Source organism: Bombus huntii, chromosome 17 (genome assembly GCF_024542735.1).
Source record: "Bombus huntii isolate Logan2020A chromosome 17, iyBomHunt1.1, whole genome shotgun sequence".
NCBI classification, from domain to species: Eukaryota; Metazoa; Arthropoda; class Insecta; order Hymenoptera; family Apidae; genus Bombus; species Bombus huntii.
The window spans coordinates 3,885,697-3,904,477 of NC_066254.1; the positions used below are offsets into that span (position 1 = coordinate 3,885,697).

The window sequence follows — 18,781 nt, forward strand, 5'->3', positions numbered from 1 at the left end:
GATTCGGTGAACGCGGAAAGTTCCCCAAAGAGGACCGTCGTAAGGCACCTGGGCTCGACGTACATGAGAATACGAAAATAGTGCGAGGCGCTGTATGAAACACGCCACTGACATGCTAATTATGTTTCCGACGCCGGGATATATTTCTGAATCGATTCCCTCGGAACTGCCGCTAGTTGCCTACGTTCTCAATCTAATAATTTCATTTTCACGAGGCATCGCCTTCTTGCAAGTAGGAAGAATCTTGAAATATATAGAAATAAGGGAAACACTTTCGAGATGTCTCTGGGTTCTCATTTCCGATTCTGATTACAGCGGAAATAGTTGGAAGATTCGTTCGCGTCTTCGTCGTTCCTTTTTATTTTTATTTCTAGCCAATAAAATTTCCATTCTGTCCTTATCAATTTCGTTGGAGAGCGCGATACGTCCGCGCAGAATTCATCGATTACCCGGCAATAAACGATATCTAATCGGTGAAAACAATTTAAAAATAAGCGACGATGGAACGTCGATGTTGCACACTTTATGATCGTTGAAATCGTAAAAATACGTTCAACCATGAATTCGTTTTGTCGATCGTTTCCTTTATTATTTCCTTACGGCGTGTTGGTCGATCGTTTTCTTTAACATCGCCAGTCTAAACCTTCGACTACAAACTTTTTCACGGCTTCTTCTGCGCGATGTTCCACTGAACTCGTTTCAGTTTTGTGCTTTTTACCGTGGCCTCGTTATTTATAGCGAGACGGCCGCTATAGTGCGTTGATCTAAGCACAGCGAGGACGTTCGTGGTTATCGCGAAACTGTTCTTCGAGAACAGCAATCACCGTCCAGTAAATAAGCGTGAACAAGCCGAGATAGGTGGAATGCACTCGAGTTGAATTTTGCGGGCGGACCAGCATACGAGAGAGAAGAAAGTGACAAGGATGTCTCTTAGCCGTTGACGCGACCCATGCAAACTTGTCGCAGCTTAATGCACACACAGTTGCTTTTTCGCTGCTTCTTTTTATTCCTCCACGGTTATGTGCTCCACATACGAGTTAGCACGAGTTGTCTCTTTCACTTTGCCTTGATCTCTAACCGAGCTAGACGCCGCGAAGCCACGCGTTCTTCCAGCTTTTTCAACTTTCATTAAGGATACTCGTTTAAATATATATACAGGGTGGTACAAGTGGAAAGGGGGTGATTCTACGCGAAAAAAAGAAATCGAAAATATAGAATAAAAATTATTTTCTTTCTTTTTTTAATTTCTCCATCGAGACAACGATCTACAGTGAGATCCGTTATAACGAGACGCGATAAAGTGCACGCGTACCGACCGAAAATTCAAAGTCGATTTTCTCGAAAACAAAGCCTCGAACGAAAAATTGTTATTCTATATTTTCGACTTCTTTTTTCGCGTAGAATCACCCCCTTTCCGCTTGTACCACTAGTTATCAACCATCCTGTATATATATAGGGTGTTTTTTGTATATAAAGAGATGTACACATTTTGCGGGGTTATACATCTCCTGGAAAAACATTTTTGTTTTTTATTTGGAAGAATCTTACGATCAATTCTCATTGAGAATTATAAATAAATTATTCTGGTGTGCTACTATAACGCGAAAATTGTTCAATCTACGTAGGCACAAGATATTGTTTTTCGTACATTTCTTAAGCTCGAGGAAAATACGAAAGAATATTCTCATTGTGAGACGCGCGACGAATAATTAAAAATGTACCTGGTGTTTACTTTCAAATCGACCGTAGATACGTTAAATACTTTTGCCAACGAAAAAGCTTGCACACGGAGAGAACTGTAAAATTGGAAACGCCCAAAGTCGTAGAGTTTATTTTTTTCGTCAATCACAGTGTACGTATTAAGGGCGTGTTAAGATTCTTGTTTTACCAGATCGTTTAGGGACAAGTGTATGGCAGAGTGTAGCTGTTACGATTTTTCTTTTTTCCTTTTTTGCATCGCACGAGGACACGACGAGGGCAAGATATTGGCTTTTTATTCTCATAGATGTCCGATAGTGGCCGGTACAAGAGTCACTTAATTACCCGAGCGAGAAGTAGATCCGCTTTAAGGGACGTGATATCGAACTTTTTCGTTCCTGTCTAAGCAAAGAATCAAATATTTACTTAGTAAAATTGAAGTCGTAAAAAGTGTTCATTCGTATGGAATCATCTATATTATAATCTTTTAATGGAGGAATCGATAAAGCAAATGGATCGTAAAACCACACCTGTTATCGTGTACTTGAAGAACGTACTGATAGTAGAAAGTGCAAGAGATACGAGATCCATCGACTTGTATTTCAATCTACACCACGATCTTCGTAATACAATTCATCTTTCGTTTACGCGTCGGTCGTTTGGTACGCGTAATATACAGGGCGATGAAAAGGTCTGAGAAATCCAACACTTTATGAATCTTTGCTTTTCATTGAGGGAAGCAAAAAACATAAACGCAATTAACGCATCTACGTTCTTCTGTAATCAATTCTGTTGCCATGTATTTATGTTAAATTACATTGAACACACGCTACGCTAGAAACACGTTGTATCAAAGACGATGCGTATAGCATACGGTACGCTATTTTAAAAATACACAACCCACCATACGATGTGTATGAAAAATACGTACGTGCACTGTGCGCAATTAGTATCGTCGTTGCACGCAGTTCCGCTAACCGTGAACAGAATTTCGCGAATTTGAAGAAAAACGAAGGGCAAGTAAGAAGCAAGAATCCTAGCCTCTGGCGGAAAGCGAAACGTTGGCTGAGAGTGCACACGAAGGGACAGCTGTGCAGACGTACATGTGGTGGGCCTCTTCCAACATCAGGCCCCACTCTGTCGTTTGCCTTTTGCCCACGCTATAGCACGGATGGCACGACACTATAGCTGTTTCCGGTATGCTCGTCCTTTGTACGCTTTCGAGCGGCTGTTTCCACAGACTCGCACGGTCGATCCTTCGTTTCTTGCAATCTCAAATTTTTCAAACTGTCGAATGTTCCGCGTGCTGTCGTATAATCTTCGCACAATACGCTTTCCGTGCTTTTTGTTAATATTTGTCTTCTGGTTTTTCCATCGATATCGCATATTTACGCTTGCAGAAGCAACAGCCAGTGAGAAGTTTGCGCAAGCAAGCAGAAAGGGATACGGAAATCAGATAAAGGATTAATTATCGTTATTTTAATTGCGACGTTTCGCTGTAACATCCAGCGGCCGAGAGGTCTTCTCAAATGAGGGAAATACGTATGTTAATATTTGGCGTTAATTAGGTGCTGGAATTGGGAAGTTTTATGGCGTGTTAATCTGGAAGGAAGCAGCGAGGAATGTTTTATACCAACTAATTCTCCTTTTTATTCCTAACAGCTAGCTTGATAGTTGCAAGTCAGAAGAGCCTCATATTCTGCTCTATTTCTATGCGCGGCTGTTTCTCCTAAGACTGCGAAGTAATTTTTCTTCCCTCGAAACGAGCGAGCCTTCTCGACCTCTGATCTGTCGATGATATTAAACGCAGTATCCGGTTAAATACAGTTTCCACTCTAACAGTCAAAATCAATGAGAAAATCAGATACTCGGAATAAAACAGCAAATGTGGTAGCATTCGCGTTAGAACTTAACATTTCCCTGGTCGCCGTATCTTCCACCTTTCTACAAATCTACAGAATTGAAATCTACAGACTGTGAACACAGAATTGCAGTATCCGTAACGCGCTACGATAAATCATCGTTAGGCCTTTAAATGGCTTGAAATAGTTGGTCCTAAGATATCAAACGCATCGGTGCTCGATCAACTCGTACGACCAGCCAACCCTCTAATTATTTCAACCTACGTCCACGTGCACGCGTCCTTGTACACATTCGGTATCGCGTCGGTCGATAATTATTCGACACTCGAGTAACCTTGGCTCTGCTGCAGCAACAAGCCTGCTTCTTGTACAGCCAAATTGCAGATTCTTATCTCGTCTTGCCAATCAATCGTCGATTGATGCGGAGAGAGGGCGAAGTAGACGGAGCGAGAGGAACGCGGGGCAAAACGAAGTGCAACAGGAAGAACGTTAATGCACTTATACCTGAAGTATATGTGTACACACGAGGCTCGTCCAGCCGGCTGTTTCACGCAGCTGCTCGACGCTGGCGGCGAGCTGTCCGCTCGGCTGCGACGCGTCCCGACGCTCCCTCGGCCGTCGAACACGCATAAGCGCGCGTCTCGCTCGAGGAACGCCAGGGGTTCGTTAATTGCGTTAATATAATTACGAACTCTCGTAAGAAGATAACGCGATGATTAATTTTATTGTTTGGTGTTTTACTTTAATTAAAGATTATTCCTTTAATTACGCTGGCTTGTTAGGGAAGAATTCCCGGCGACCTTGGCAAACCAGTCTAACGAGAGAATGGAATTTTGGATTCGTTATGGGAGTTTTCTAAGTGGCTACTGTACCCTCACTTTATGACACTTTATGACCGCATGAAAACATACTTCTTAGTTTCCTACTTTCTTTCATACTTCCCTATTCATATTTTCGTAGTTAATAAGTTAAAACTAATTTTCTCAATGTACTGTACGTATTAATTTCAATTCAATGTATCCTACTATTATTATTAATTGGATATAGAACGCTGCTATATAATATTGATAGTTCAAGAAAAGTATTAGAGCAGTGAAAATTATAGAGTTTTTAAGAAACAGGACGACAGAAGCAGGACAGAATCGCAACAGACGGACATTGCAAAGTGTCTTTTGCTCCGCCTCCAAGGGTTTGCACCCCCCCAAATATTTTCAAAATTTCCTACGGAATTATACCTGGCTTCATACCCGAGCAAATTTTATGACCGCATGAAAACATACTTCTTAGTTTCCTACTTTCTTTCATACTTCCCCATTCCTATTTTCGTAGTTAATAAGTTAAAACTAATTTTCTCAATGTACTGTACGTATTAATTTCAATTCAATGTATCCTACTATTATTATTAATTGGATATAGTACATTGCTATATAATATTGATAGTTCAAGAAAAGTATTAGAGCAGTGAAAATTATAGAGTTTTTAAGAAACAGGACGACAGAAGCAGGACAGAATCGCAACAGACGGACATTGCAAAAGTGTCTTTTGCTCCGCCTCCAAGGGTTTGCACCCCCCCCCCAAATGTTTTCAAAATTTCCTACGGAATTATACCTGGCTTCATACCCGAGCAAATTTTATGACCGCATGAAAACATACTTCTTAGTTTCCTATTTTCTTTCATACTTCCCTATTCCTATTTTCGTAGTTAATAAGTTAAAACTAATTTTCTCAATGTAGTGTACGTATTAATTTCAATTCAATGTATCCTACTATTATTATTAATTGGATATAGTACACTGCTATATAATATTGATAGTTCAAGAAAAGTATTAAAGCAGTGAAAATTATAGAGTTGTAAGAAAGAGGACGACAGAAGCAGGGCAGAATCGCAACAGAGGGTACAGTAGCAAATTCCTCAGGCTACGAATTCTACAGCGTGTCTTTTATGGCAATTCTTCGATTCGCCGTTGTACACTGACTGCCGGACAAGCGTTCACCTTCTCATTGCCTTTTCGCTTCCGACGGTTTTAGGGAACGAGTTTAACCTTCGTCGAGCTTCCGCGAAAAGCATTGCTGGCAGATCAGCCGATATATTTCCCTATTCGACTGATAATTTCGACGCGTTTGAAACGCGCAAGCAGACGTACGACTGAGGGTAAGGAGATCTATTATACCGTGTAATATCACGCTCAATTATTTACGTTAACGAGGACACGCGGAGAGATTAGCAACAGGTTTATTTCGAATACTCGAATCAATGGAAAGTTTCATTTAAAACGAGATCTCGCCGGATAAAAGAGAAATTATCCTTTTGCGATGCTTAATTACCGGCTAATTAATTAGCTATTTAAGTACCGCGGCTAATTAAAGAGGATGAAATTGTTTCATCTTACGACCAGTACGTAGACAGTGCGTAGACAAATTTTCTATTCTGCTTCGACTTTTAGAAACTCGTCATTTTTCTCCATCGATTGTATATTCGCGCGAAATTATATCATCCGCTGTTCGATACGATTCATATTTCTTTTATTTGCGCTAGAACCCGCCGTTCATCGCAGTGAACAACGCGAAGATAACATTTACATGCATGCGAATCACCTTCGCACGCAAAGTAAAGTTGAGCACCGTAACGGGGTTAAAAGCGTGACCATAGTGATAACACTGCCATAACTAATAAATATTTATACGGTTAGAACCATAGACGATCCATATTTCATATTATACAATTTCTCATTACGAACTGCATACTAAACGACATTTTATTTCCTACGAAACTATTACACGCCAATAACCATGCGAAAGGATCGATCATTTAAATCATCTTCTGTCGCTCTGCAAGCGTAAGATTATAACGACGATCAGGATAACGCGTAATGTTGATACATTTGTCTTGGAAGCTTCTCGTGATGCGTTTTGTAAAATTGCATTTTATTATGTGTATTATTATTTATATTTTATATTCTATTATTATATGTATATATAGGGTGGTTGGTAACTGGTGGTACAAGCGGAAAGGGGGTGATTCTACGCGAAAAAAGACGTCGAAAATATAGAATAACAATTTTTCGTTCGAGGCTTTGTTTTCGAGAAAATCGACTTTGAATTTACGCTCGGTACGCCTGCACTTTATCGCGTCTCGTTGTAACGGATCTCACTGTAGATCGTTGTCTCGATTAACGTTATTTTTCTAATTTTTAAAGGTTTTATATTTTCAAATTTTTATTCTATATTTTCGACATCTTTTTTCACGTAGAATTCACCCCCTTTCCGCTTGTACCACCAGTTACCAACCACCCTGTATATTAAATATTGTTTTGGATAAAACAATTTCTAATCTCGGTGCTTCGAAGACGCAAAGTTGATATACGAAATTAATAAAATAATTGCAACATCGATATTCATCGTTTATACGTTCAGCTATGCTGTGTTTCCCAAACTTACATTTGCGGTTTGTTCCGTATATTAGTAACACCCAGTATATGCTAGAAATTTTCGAAACCATTCTCGTTGGATTATTTACGTTCAATATTAGCTTCGTCGATGTTCCGAGTCTTCAAAAAATCTGAGCAAATTCTGCAATGCTCGTTGTCTATGTTTTACAATTATTTATTAAGTCAAAGATTGGAAATATTTTTGATGTTAATAGAAAAATTCCTTTCTTCCCTTTTGTGTAGGTTTCTAGGAAAAACTAGAAACATTTCTTAGAATTCTTTCGCGAAGTTCGTTGTATAAATTTGGAAAGACGTTTCCTGAAGATCGATAAGGCAAGTGAATCGATAAATTAAATTAATACATCGGGTTGATCGGGAAGTTGAAAGCGAGATCGAAGGAAAATTCAGAAGCAACGCACGTTCGTGGGATTAGCATTTCATTCTTCCGTTGAATAGCCTCGTCATTCTGCCGGAAATCTTTTCTCCATTTTTTAATAGGAACACATTCGCCACAGATTTCTAACGTATTCGATTGCGTGGCACGAACAAAATTCACAACAACCAGAATAAACGACAATCTTGCGAATAGAAGAATATTCCAGTCGAGGTTCAACGTTTATTAAAAAAAAAAAAAAAAAAAAAAACCAAAAGATTCTCTTTTCTCTGTCTCTTGACAATTTCTCTTCCATATCGAACGTTTGCTTGCTGAATATTTATCTTTCAATGAGAAAAACGACCCATTCGGGCATCTTGCGTTCCTCTGTCTGATAAAATATCCTAATAAACGATGCTCTTCTATCGTAGTGAAACATAAAGGAGAATTTAATATCCGCTACCTTAGACACGCTACGAACTTTCTAAATATGTAACTTAATATTTGTTTTCCATCCCTTGCTGCGCATATTTCGTACAATTACGCTCATTATACCCGCGTAATAATGCTGGCCCCCAAGTAGCATAACTCATTCCTCGGGCGAATGCCACCTGGCTAACGGCAGCGAAAAAAATGTCTTTTAGAATGCGTTTGCTTATCTAAAACGTCGGCGATGTACAGGACGATACGATGTTCCAAATATAATTCCAACGCGGCACAGGGAAGTCCACGTCGGATCGCACCTTCCTGTTGCGTCACGCATGCCAACGCATAACAGTACTACGTACTTACAGTCTGCCAGTGAGTACATAAACGCACCGCTGTTTCAGAACATCGTCGATACACCTACGTGTAGGTAATATCGTGTTCGATGCCGGATACAAACATCTGGGATAGTGATCGGCGATCTCGCATGATTTAACAGTAGCCAACGTCACCAGGTCTGGTCAGGCGACCAGTTTCCAAATTTCATCCAAAATTCTGCGTTCGTCGTTATTTATTTTGTAGCTGTAACTTCACGTAAATTGCTGTATTATTAGCCATATGAAAACCTACTAATTCCAACGTGGAAATCCTTCGACGATTCGGATCAAAAACTCTAAGATTCTTAAAAGGTGCTCCTTGCTATGTTACCAACGAAACGATACATCGCGACCTTGAGATACCCACAGTTAAAGAAGAAATATGTAAATTGAGTAATAGACATAACGTAGGAATTAACAAGCACCAAAACTTACTAATTATTCAATTACTCAACACGATGGATCAGATCCGCAGACTAAAAGGACACCCTCTAGATTTAATCATTGGATTCAGCTACGATCAAACATACGATAATTATTTATTATTATCGAGGATAATTTATTTATAATTCTCAATGAGAATTGGTTGTAAAGTTCTTCCAAATAAAAAGAAAAATAAAATTCCTATATTACTCAATTAGTCGGTTTCTCAGCTTTTGTTGATATTGGCAACTAAGTGATTGCGGGTTTTGTCGATACCACTTAATGACAAAACCCGCAATCATTTAGTTGCCAAGCCAATACAAGAATCTGCGTGAAGTTGGACGAACGAAAGGAACAACATTGCGAATGTAGAATTTTAAATGAAATAGAACGTAGGCGATGGTTTGTCCGGGTGTTAAGTCAGACAGGAAGCATTTGCTGCTTGGTTTATTATTAAATATCTTCTCGTTAGTTGTTAAAATATCTTTTGTAGAATATGTTGCAGGTTTCGGTGCTAATTCAGTTAAATGATAAAACGTCAGATACCTAGCGAATTAAATCGATGTAACGAGGAATTATCAAAGAGATAATAAACTGGCGTAGGCGATGGCTTTTTCTGAATAGTTTATTACGTATAGGAATTATTTATTAAAATATCTCCGGCAGAATATTATGGAATAGTGCGTTTGGAATTCATGTAACGCGAGATTATTAAATTAATAATAAATTTGTGTAAGTTCTATTGTTTCCTGAATATCGCACATTAACATAGTCAGGCAATTACACAGCAGCTAACTTATTAGCATATTTCTTCTCATAAGTCGCGACAATACGTACTTATATCTACACTATTTATTACGTTAATAATAATTGCACATTGTAAGTAAACGTTAGATATCGATTTGCATGGAGCAAGCGTTTTACGCGATCTTCGAAGTCGACGTTGGGAAGAGAAATTACAACTCCAATCTTTTATTTTCTCCAATGTCCATACGTGTTTCTTATTGACAAAAGACAGGATGATTCAATTTCTCACGTTCGAAAATCAGTTAACCATCGAACACTGCTTTTCTATCACAGACTACGTAAAAAATAATTCCCTTGGACGTTAAAATAATTCCGATGCTCGTTAAATTAGAAAATTTTCTCGCAACTTGCGTAATCAAACCTTATCAGACCTGGTGAAACGACCAGCTTGGAAGTTTTATTTAAAACTGTACATTCGTCGCTATTTCTTTCGTTCGTCCGACTTTATGCAAATTCCTGTATTAATAGAAATCGAGAAATCGACTAGTCGGATGATGTAAGAATTTACATAAAGTTTGCCGAATTGAAGAAACCTGTAACAATGAACGTACAATTGTAAATTAAATTTTGAAACCAATCACTTCACTGTACATATCATATTTAGACACATACAATTAGACATCACAAATTACAAACTAAACAGCCGAATATGAAACTTAGATCGCTGAAACATTCCACTGAAACTCAAACAGCTCCACCTTTCGTCACTATTCGCAGTCGATTTGTTTGCAGTTCGTCGATGTACGTTCCTTCGATACGCAACAACGCGCATCGTCTCGCTGCTTGCTCCTTAAGTCGAAGAGCGTTGGTCGGGTCGCTGCTCGCTTATCGCCACGGTGACAGGGTGTCGATTATCAGACGATATCGAAGCTGCGGGACGTGTCGCCCTATTAATTACCACGATTAATGCAATTATCGCGAATTCCATAGACGAAACATTGACCACGTGAGAATAACGTTAATCGTTCGCCGCGACGTTATTGCTTGCTCTCGATCCGCTTCAACGCGCGCCTGTGCTATCCACAGACGCGTACAAATGTGGCCGAAAAAAGGAAGCAACGATAGGCAAAAAGAGGAAACAGAAGAGAAAAGGAAAAGCGGGATATTGGTAGCGGAATCGCGTCGCATCGACGTACGTCTATTGTAATGATCTGCTCGTTCGTTATCGTCATTTTATTTCCCCATAATTGCAGACGCGCGTGCACACCGGTCTCGTAATTAAACCAGGTATTATTTCCCAAACAGCGCAAAGCACATGTTCCATAAATTTCTGCGTATGCCGGCAAAGGTGCGAGTTCGTCGCTCCGCCGCGATAATTAATCACGCCCACGCCCATGTATCTGGCCGCAGTAATTAACTTTTGTCGGGCGAGAACGCCGGAGGAGGGAGGGCGAGGCACCTCCTCCCGCCTCGTCCCCATCGGCGTACGAAAGTCAGAATCTGGCAACGCTGATTACCAACTTCATTAATTCGATACACACGGAATAGTGTGGTGCGCGTGGCCGCGTTACAATTCCGTTGCCGGGCGCCGATACGCGCGCTTTTATTCCACCCCGCAGCGAGTTAATGGAATTAATTAGCCGAATGGTAAAACGCGGTCAATCCGCAAACAACGATATTACGACGCCTATAGCGGCGCGTAATGCCTTCAGGAACAGAACGAATGGCTTATATCGTTACATTGGCGTTGAGCGAGCGCCGGGTAAACACGCCGTGTCGTCATAACATGTTATCATGCCGTGCGTGCCGATGCTCGGTGAAAGTTGCTTTGCTATTTTTAAATCGAAGTTTCGCGAATTCGCATCGAACGTGTGAACGTCCTGCGCGCCAGCCAGATCCTTCGCCGTTGCTTTCGTTCGTCACCAGCTGATCACGGCTGTTGCATTATCGTCGCTGAAAACGTAAGGATATCATCGACTGTATGAAAATTTCCTTTCGTTCGATCCTTTCCAAGCTAATGTTCGCGTCGCGATAAGAACGCAGGGAAGATTCGTGGCAGTTTGTTCGCCTGCAGAGTGTTCGATGGCCTTGTCGACTGCCATTGAATCGTCGAGTGCCTCGAATCGAACGCCCCTGCGAGACGTCTGCGATATTATGATTTCCTTTATGCGCACCCCATGAAACGCTGTATGCTACCATACGAATGTCAATGGCATAATAGTAAACTTCGATTGATATTTCTTCTCAATTCGGTCATCGATTAAGAATTGCTGTCTCTTATTTGATTTATATTAGTTTGCTATCTACTGTTTGCTAGTACGTAGTTTCGTGGACTTAATTTCTATGTGCGTTTCATATTACGCGTACTTATACGTCCGCTTTAATAGGTAGATAAATAAATAAATAAGTAAATGACGCGTCAGCCTACCTGTAGGAACCGTATTCTTCTCATTCACAGTTCGGTCTCGAATTTTCCATTCAGTGCTGCGCAAGCAGAGAAAGTGAAACGGTCAGGTTGCAACCCTGCAGCTAATAGGTCAAGAACACCAGGCGGAATTTCGTGATGGTTATGCTGGCAGACAGACGTCAAACTGCTGGTATGCGCTCGGTATTCGGTTCTATCATCTTTATGCCGTACTACGATACGTCCATGCGAACCTTCTCCTCCATCCATCTCTCTAGTTCTCTGCCAATTCGATCTTCTATAGGGTGGCTCATACGTAGTTCGTGGAGCAAGCAGTATCTGCGAGAAGAAAACAGTTGTCCTTCAAGAAGCTTTCGTTAACGTTAATTAAAATTATCGATAAAAGTATCTTGGATTCAATTCTCGTCGTTGGAACTCTGAGGAGAATGTACGTACGCGACGATAAATGACTTGTCAAGTTATGGAGTCCCATACACAGTGGGAAAGTCAGTCGATAACAGCCAGTTAGCTACCTCTGACGAGTATATTCGTCACGAAGAAACGTATATTCGTCAAGAAGAATTCGTCACAGTATACTCGTAATCGCTTGCTTCTCAAAGTGTCCAACGAGGTCGCAAGAGCCAAGGACCAACCCATTAAAGCGTTGACGCAACGCTTCGTTTGCGGTACCTTCCCATCGACTTACTTGCGTTCTCGAATTCTATTTTCGAACGACGTAGCTGCAGAAGCTACAGTTGCAAGGTGGCCGCGAGATTCGCCCACGTTTGGAACAACAGTAGGTTCGTGGCGAACGTACCTAGCTACGGTATCTCTTCTATTGTCTGTCCATGGTTCACAGCCTCGCGAGTGCATGGCTTACGCGTCACGGAAGCTCAGCTGTCGAGCGGTCAACGTATCGCCATGGTCGTCCTTTACTGTCGCGTGACCACGAGCCGTTCTCTTTCTGTCCAACAACGGAGTCGTGTCCGTTTGCCTGGCACCTAGCGGGTCTCGCGAGCCGCGGCAGGAACGCGGAAGAACCTTTGGCGTTGGTCTGGTCGCTTCCGCTCGATTTGACACGCGTCCACTGGCGACAAGCCGCCATTTGCGATTCATCCACGTGGAGCGAAGAAGAACGGCCTTGAGCCACACATAGGAAGATAGACCGACGTGGAGAGACGGATAGAACGAGACAGCGCGCGTAGGGAACAGGGTCGAGCGATAAAAAGGGTGAAAAGATTGTGTGAGAAGGGTGTGGAAGGGTGGGAGGAAGCGGAACAGCAGGCATAAGACGCAGAGAAGGAGAGAAAGAGAAGGCGCATCGAGCTACCTAGCGTAGGGTGAGCCCAGCTTATGTACGAATATGTACGAGCGCACAGGCCCACGTGGAAAATGCGCCAGCCTGTCTATATACGTGTGTAGGTACATACACGTACCTGTTGCTTACTCCATTGTTCTGCGTGTTGGTGGTTTTCATGTACGTGTACACGTTCCTCATCTGTCTGCCTCTTTCCCCTCTTCGCCGCTGCTTGGCGGCGTGTACTCTCGCAGCTACCGGCCACTCTCGCCAGCCCGGCTCTCTCATCCGCAAGAACCTACGAATGTAAGCAAAGTATATTTATGGAGGAACACGGTGCACGGTTGCTTCATCTCCTACTTGGGCCACGTACTTATGCACGTACACGAGGCCCTGCCACGAGGGAAGACGGCCGGGATCGCCGTTCGTTCGCTCTTCTTCGTGTACACAGAGTAGTCGACCGGATATTTATGTACACGTCGGATAAACGCTTGCGGAATGGGCAGAGGGTAAGACGAAGAGAAGACGCGAGAGCGAGCGAGAAGCCGAGCTATGCTTGGCGTACAACAGCAGCGCGCTGCGGATGGCCGCTGATCTTGCGGTCCTCGCCGCTCGCATTCACCTTCCCTCTGTTCGTTGTATCCTTCTTCAGTTTCCGTTCCTTTGGCCTGGCGGATCTCGCAGTTGCACGAGCCTCGCAGAGAATATAAACCGGAGCCCTTTCTTCGTGGCGGGCCGACCCTCGCGTGTACGGACGGCGTGTTAACGTTTACGCGAGCCCACGAGACCAGAAGTTTCTCCATTCATAACCGCGCAAGTGGATGCCGCAGCAAATGGTCCCTCGACCGCCTTCGGGCTGTTGCTCGTGCACGTACACGTAGAAGCGGCTCGCTTGCTCTCCTCTCTTCCATGGTAAATGTAGGTTACCGCCGGTGACGACTGTGCTCACGCTGCCGTGTTGCTTCGTTGTTTGCGTTCGTTCCCCCCTGCACGCTCGCCGTACTGGTTAGCCGTGTCCGTGGGAAGGCTCCCAAGGTCGCTCGTTGCCTTGTCATTGCTACGGTGACCCCTCTTCCGGCCATCGCCCGACCCCGCTTTTTCGGTGGAAACGTCAGCCGCAGGATGGGCCGTGCGATATTTTCTAACTCTGTTCGGTTTGTCTTGATATTATCGACTTCTCGGGACCAACGATCTCGTCTCGCTTTTGCATTTTGCGTCAAGGCATCGTACGCACTGCGGTCTACTTCCACCGATTCAGGACAGGTCCGAATTCCGAGGATTTTCAGGCTCCGCCGCCTGCATGGGAAATTTAAAGTTGCACTTTTCGATGGCATACTGAATTTTCCACTTCCAACTGCCACGATGTTGAGATATTTTGATTTTTGATCTCCCGGTTCTGCTTCTGCATTTTGACCCCAAGTTTCGTAGACACTGCGGTCTACTTCTTCGGGGAAGAACGAGAACTGAAACTTTCAGGCCACATTGTCTTCGTGGAAATATTCCGATGGAATATTCGGGCTCGATTCAGTTGAACGATTGGCAGCCGAACGCGTAGCATCGTTGTCACTGGAAAAAGAAGGAGAAAGTTTATGCCAAATAGCAGAATCATCCGACCTGTGACCGATCTACTTTTCTAACGCGAGTTTCTTATTTTATTTGGCTTTCAAGCTCCAAGTTGATATACATTGGACCATCGGTTGCTTTGAAAAGGACAAGGTCGCTCTGTAACGCAATGTTATTTCCACTTTCCGATATTGTTTTCCACCTTTTTTCGTACGATACACACACGCGCGCGTTCCTACGTTTCCCCTTCTTTCTTTCTTTTTTCTTCTTCGTATCTTCTATTAAACGTTCTTTTGAAGTTAGGTTGGTCAAACTCGAGTGGGCTGAATTCGAATAAGCATCGATTTTCCTGTAACTTGGTTGTTTCCTGATATTCTTTCGTAATTGAAATCCATTTTCTGATAAGCAATTTCCAAGCTGCAGATGAATGAATCGGTCTCTTTAATTCCCCCTGCGTTCGCTCTTTGAAAATGTACACGCTAGTTCGATGGTAGACGACGAGTCGAGGTGAATCGGATCTTTGCCCCTGGCACAAATTGAACTCTTCACACGGCGCGTGGTACGCTGAGATTGCTCTCGTGGAAATGTCGCGGCTCGTCTTAATGCGACGATTTGCGATTCAACGCTCGCTGATTTCGAGGAGGATGAAAGAAGTTTTCTAGTTGAACTGCTGGCCTTTGTGCGCCCGCTTCTATTGTCAACGTCTACATGGTACTCGGCATTTGCGGCTGAAAAGAAGTACTACTGGGACGAGCACCGTTTGTGTTTGGCCCGGTTAACATTTTGCCACAGCCTGATTTCCCTGAATTATCCGCTCTCCTTCTTTTTCCGCCAGCCGAGTGCGCCCCGATGAAATCTTTATTTCGCTCTATCCGCATTAAAACCATCTTCGCCTCCGTATTTCTCGCAAACCAGACAAAAGTTATCTCCATCTTGGCTACTTTATACGTTTTCTTCCAAATAGCACTGAATGAACAACTTCGAAAGACCGAGACTCGCAATATTTTGGATATTCTTTAACACCAAGAGCGTCGTGTGCCGATCTTTTCCACGATTCCAGCCTTTTCCTATGTAGTAGTTAGCAGCAGATAATATCCGCATTTCTATGACTTTAATTAGGCCCGCAATTAATACAAAATATCTTCCCACTTTTCAACTTCTGCCAAACCGTCTCTTCTCAGGTCTGTGAACGAAGGTTTATTCGCGATATTTTGCATATTTCTCAATATAAAGAGCGCGTGCACCGATTTATCGCGAGCTTTGAGTTATTCGCTTTTACTTTCCGCTGCTATCGTCTGTTCCTCTATGAGCGTTTCAGATCAGCAATTAGTGCGAAGCATTCTACCATTTTTCCATGTTCATCTTAATTCCGCCAAACTTCGTCTCTTCCCATGTCTGAACGAACGACGTGGATGCATTTCGAAGGATTAAAATTCGCAGTTTAGTCGGACAGCAGAGAACGTGGCAATGGCATTTCTGGCTGGCGAGAAGCCGTGCGAAATGGGCACGGCATTAGGACCATTGCGTCTACTCTGTACAAGTAGAAGGAAATTGCTGAAGAAAAGAAAAGACTGAAACTTTTCCACGCACCCGATGTAACAGAATAAATCTAGACAATAGACAGGGAACAGATGTAGATACGGCCAGCCTGACAAGTGGCGCCCCGCCACTTAATCCCCGTTGGACCCTTGGTGCAACCCGCGAACTTTACCATAAGACAGTGGCGTGCGTTCCGTCTTTCCTCCTTCCTTGCTTTCACTTCTGGGTCGGATCTCGGAGTACTCGCAAAGTGGTTGTTGTCGCTGCTTGTACACACGTACACGCGATCGCTGGTGTACAGAACCGAAGACAGGGCTGGGTAGTGTAAAAGGAAAGTAGGGTGGTAGGTGAGAGACGATGCAGGCAGAGGTGAGCAACAGGTTCCCTAAAGCTCGAATGACACGCTTCGGGGATTTTCGCGAAACGGCTATTTTGCGTCCTGCACCACAGTCCTACACTGGATGCACGTTGCAGATTGGCTCTGTATCTCGGCCGTCGCAAGATCGCGTAGCTTCTTCGATGGAATCGCGTCTTTCCATTCTGTTGGAATATTTCTCGAAAGTTGAGAAAAGCCAGGATTATCGGCTGTTGGCACGTACCTGTCGTTTCTTGCCTAATTATTAGATTACCTGATTTTCCTAAAAAATTCGCAGCGCTGTTCTTGGACACGTAAAAATCCACAAGCGCCGCACCTGTTCGATGTTCGTTCTTAAAGCCCATGCGATACCTCGACCCATTGAAAACGGTAATACCGCCAACTATTTCGGTGCGCAGCGGCGGCCTCGTAAATCGTAGATCGTGCGGTGCGGCAATAGCCGCAAGGTCAACGGTGCATCCCGATTTCGCGACGGGTAGCGAGCGGGATCGCGTGGGAACCCGGTGGTCCGTGCGTACGCACACGCCGCGCGTCGGCTCCAAGTTTCGAAAGCACGTGGCCGAATAAGTTTCGCTAGGGCCACGTCGGGGATTATACGTCACGGCACAGCTGAGCCTCTCTCGCATCCACGTGAAATACCGTCACGTTCCTCGGTCGTGTGCGTTTCACATGTACACACACGTACGCGTACGAACATCGACTCACGTGCTACGTTTCCGTGTGTATCCGCCAAGGGGATGAAGGCAGGGGCGTAGAGATGAATATGTGAATATGTGCCACGTGAGCTAGCGGCCGAACGAAAGCGAAAACGAGGTTGGAGGGCCTCCTCCACCCTCAACCTCCTCCAACCTCATCCTCATCCTCCGCCGTCATCCTTCTTCTCTCTCTCTCTCTTTCTCTCTCGCTCGCTCGCACTGCGAGTTTGCCGCTGCTCGATGTATTGCACACCGATATGCACACAGCCGTGCAGCATTCGGTTCGATGTGTGCGGCATAGATGCGGAGCGAGGTCGAGTCCCGGTTTACTGGCTCACCCTCTCATCGCTCGCCTCCGACTCCTCCTACGTCGGATTTCCTAGTCAATACGTCCGTGACGTGAGTTTCGACAGCTTCTCCGCTCAAAACGAGTCACTGTCGTTGCGGTATTCCTGGTTCCGTCAGCCGGATCCGGGGCAAGCTTGACGATTCAGTTTTCTTCAGGTGTTAACCTGCTGCTGCTGCTTCAGGTCTGTCCCCCACTCTTCCCCAGCTTCTTGCTTCTTTTTAACGGAACCGTACAGTTTTTAACACACCGATCGATCGTTGCCTGTAAAAGGTTGATGAACCATTTACGCGGAAAAAGTAGTCAGCTGCGAGGAGAAAGATTTCAGGTAAAACTGAGGAACAACGTGAATGATTCGATCTTGCCTTTCTGTCGAGCATTGGCAAACGTACGTGTAGCTTCACGAACAATTTCTCATTGTTATATTAATTGTGTTATATCGAAGATGTTATAAATTATAATGTTAGGTATTGTTATATGTTATTACTATATAATGGTATCTAGCATCGTTGCAAGTTAACACTGTTACATACTGGAACGCCGTCAGTCAGAAGTTGTCGCACCTCTGTCTGCAAAATGACGTTCAGTCGTGGGCGATTATTATTCCATGTACTTGGTAGTTGCACGCGTCTGATAAATCGCCATGTGTCGCGGAAACGCGCATGGAAATTGTGTCACATTCGACAATGGATTTTGTGGTCGCGATTAGTCGCAAGTGGAAAAGAGACCTTAGGTCGGACCGAGCTGTTCTTCTGTTCGATATTCTATTTCGTTTTTCATTAGTTTCGGTCGCTTCTAAAATGGGTTAACTTGGGCAGAAAGGGAAGAACAGACAGATGACGACGTTATAAATATTTTTCGATAACTGTGCGCTTTGTAGTTGGTTATGAAAGCAATTTTTATACGCAAGGTCAACCGCTGTTGTTATTACTGTCACAGTTACTCCTACTCTTTCGCTGTAGTAAAATTTCACAGAGAATAACAAACAAACATACAGTTAATTTGCTTGTACACTTTATAATGGCACCACTTCTTTTCATCAATATGGGAAATCATTTAACTGTACGTTTGCCATGCTTGATCTTTCAGGAGATCTGCGACATGTTTAAAGAGATAAGATATCTTCCTTCTAATTGTTGTTTATCCTTCTTATATTCCTGCTCAAGTTGAATCATTTCCTCCCGAATTGGGACCATTACAAGCCCTAAAGGGAAAAAGAAAGGACAA

The 18,781-nt window shown here is 43.4% G+C and overlaps 1 protein-coding gene and 1 long non-coding RNA gene across 19 annotated transcripts in view; one reads left to right on the forward strand and one right to left on the reverse strand.

Annotated features, from left to right (window-relative positions):
• LOC126874937 (zinc finger protein rotund) overlaps nucleotides 1-18,781 on the forward strand; it is a 406,667-nt gene that overhangs the window by 67,772 nt on the left and 320,114 nt on the right. The gene's annotated exons all lie outside the window — the stretch shown is intronic.
• Nucleotides 5,471-17,722, reverse strand: LOC126874942 (uncharacterized). The gene is made up of 4 exons (XR_007693131.1): nucleotides 13,409-17,722; nucleotides 13,175-13,333; nucleotides 11,763-12,077; nucleotides 5,471-11,287 (listed from the first exon to the last, which is right to left on the reverse strand). It is a non-coding gene; the product is annotated as an uncharacterized LOC126874942 (long non-coding RNA).